Here is a 2,760-nt window from a genome sequence, read left to right as displayed (position 1 = left end):
GAGAGGTCTTTGCACCAAAAATAAAATAAAAACGTGGTAATAAAAACGATAAGAAGATACCGCAAAGTGATATTTTAGGTACTTAAGTTCAATCATAAATATAGGAGAAAGAATGGATAGATGATGTTGAATGAAAGATTAGAACAAAGTAAATGAAGTAAAGTTGTGCATTCAGAGTGTTGTGTGACTGTAATATTCTTTTAAAAATCAAAGAGAACTTTTATTAGATAGTTATACGACCAACAATGAAATGTGGCGTTGAATATTAGGCAATAGTAAAACAACGTATAAAAAAATTTAGTGTAGCTGAAATGAGGAAGATATGATTGATGGGTGGAAAAAAAAAAAACTAGAAAACATAAAATAAGGAATGAACAAATTATAACTAATATAAGTGTGACTCTAATACATTGTAAGTTGAGAGAATGTTGTTTCAGGTGCACCGACTAATTTAGGTGTCAACTCTAATACATGATAAGTTAAAAGAATATTGTTTGAGAAACACGGACATGTACAATAGAGGCCTTTGAATACCTCAGTAATTAGCTGTGATAATTCAAAGGATTCAAATTATAGGAACAGAAAGGGACAGTTATATACCTAAACTAATACCAATGGAAGCAGCGAGGAAAGACATGCACAGCTTAAAACTAATAGCAAACATGTCTCTTTGAATAATATTTATTGAAGAAAAGACTCAAATAGCCAATCCCATTTAGTTGGGATAAAACTAAGTTGAGTTGAGTAGGAATACTTCCCTCAATAGAAAAAACCGAGGCTTGGAAGAGGCTTAAAAGGGAAACCAATCTTTCATCGTGGCATATCAAAAGCCCCAGCTTTTCAATGATAGTCACAAAGCCTCCAATAAGATGAGCTTTCATAGCCTTTATTGAAATTGAGGAACCATAGATTATTGGGAACTGTCAGATGTCTCCGTTTCTGATCTCATGAGTGTCAAATTCTCAAAATATATTGATCAGGTGCTTCTAGACAATAGTTAAAAGGGATAAAAAAAAAACGAAAGAAAATTTTGCTCCTTAGTTATATATAAACTATTAAAGTCCTGAAACTAATGGCATTACTTAGTACACAAGTTCAAATCCCCTTAATCCTGAGAATAGAAAGAGAAACAGAATATCATAAAGACATGAGATCTTTAATTACCAATTTCTTTACTGCCTGAAACTATTAACTCAGCAAAGGTCCTCTGGAAAGCTCTGCACAGTTCTTGGTTGCAAATCTTTGAGCTATGACGGTAAGCAATCCAACCTTTCCCACCGGAATGTGCTCTATAAATGCACCCAGTACCTTGGACTTTTAACACTAAAGTTGCTCCATTCGGTGTAAAGTATTCATTAATAAAAGCACTTTACGGGAATACAATTCCTCAGGATCATTGCCAGAACATTACATGTGGAGGTTCATCATTGTCACTTTGAATAGTTTCTGGTCTTGTACAATGCCTTCCCGGTCATACCTAGGGTCTGTTTCTTCTGCCACAACACTTCAATATATCCACAACAACTACTTCAAACTGGTCTAATGACATGAACAAGACCCACTTCAAACAAGTTTAGGAAGGTAACCACCAGTATTGGTGTGCAGTTTCTTGTTTCTTTCTCTTTTTAACAACTGAAGCTCAACAATATAATGCTGAGCATAAAATCCATCTTGAGCACCTCTGCGGGTGCCGAACCAATAAATTATGGGCATGACATTGTAAATAGCTTTCTGTTTGAATTTTCACTTTTGGTGAATCCTAGTTTTGGATCATCCAGGATTTTCTGTGTTCAATGATGAATGTACAAGCATATCAAAGAAAAATGGACTTGAGTAGTTAGTGAAAAGAATGACCCCCTTTGGGTTTTCCACCATTATTTTTTTATCGAAACCTTCGCCTCAACTCCAATACAGTGCAGATAATCATCTCGACAACCAACATAAATTCGGCCACCAATCATCACAGGTGAAGAGAAAATATCTCCTAGGAGGTTCATGTGTGCAAATTCCTGCACCATTGGGTCCACCAACTCTTTCACTTGCTGATTCCCATATGTTGTGGCATTTGAGTTGATTTGAAGCAAATATATGCTTCCTGAACTGCCGCAAATGCAAGCCAACCTGGAGAGATGGTGGAGATCAAGACAGTTTCATTACCATAAAGATGACAGGACTAACAAAGATTACCTGTCTGCCAGAGGAGACGGATCAGATAATTGGTTCTCCAACATCATATTGCCAGAGCAGATGCCCTCCTTCCTGATCAAAAGATAACCCCACTTTACTATGAATGTAATTACCTACTGACAATTGAAACAGTTCCGAAATGATAAAATCTTTGCGTCTACACTAATGCAAATTGGTATCTCTTGAATCCAAGCTTAGGAACCAAGAAGATAGGTTCTGCAAAAGGGGTCGATTTTCCAGGTTCCAAGAGGATAGAAAATAGACAAAGATGATACTGGGATTATGACAAAAGTTAGGATAGAAAATATAAATTATCAAATCCAAAAATTAAATAAGGGAATTAACAGATTCAGAAGGTAAAATTGTAAAGTGGAATTTGCAAAGGAAAACTGAAACATAAAGAAGATCATTGAGTTTTAAGAGCAAGTGAAATCAAAAGGAAACTGAGAACTCAGTTAATACTGATCTGATTAAAGCTAGAAATCAATGGTTAATGACCACAGAACCTTAGCTACTGAATTTCAGAGAAAACTAAGCAGCAACAAGTGAGATATGACATGAATTAGACGGTTG

At 35.5% G+C, this 2,760-nt stretch overlaps 1 long non-coding RNA gene across 1 annotated transcript; it reads right to left on the bottom strand.

Moving 5' to 3' along the window:
• Positions 1-1,020: 1,020 nt before the first annotated feature.
• Positions 1,021-2,703, bottom strand: LOC122064977. The gene is made up of 2 exons (XR_006135872.1): positions 2,188-2,703; positions 1,021-2,121 (listed from the first exon to the last, which is right to left on the bottom strand). It is a non-coding gene; the product is annotated as an uncharacterized LOC122064977 (long non-coding RNA).
• Positions 2,704-2,760: the final 57 nt, after the last annotated feature.

This window comes from Macadamia integrifolia, unplaced genomic scaffold (assembly GCF_013358625.1).
Source record: "Macadamia integrifolia cultivar HAES 741 unplaced genomic scaffold, SCU_Mint_v3 scaffold1843, whole genome shotgun sequence".
Lineage (NCBI taxonomy): Eukaryota > Viridiplantae > Streptophyta > Magnoliopsida > Proteales > Proteaceae > Macadamia > Macadamia integrifolia.
Note: the sequence above shows the minus strand (reverse complement) of the source record. Positions and strands in the feature narration are given on the sequence as shown.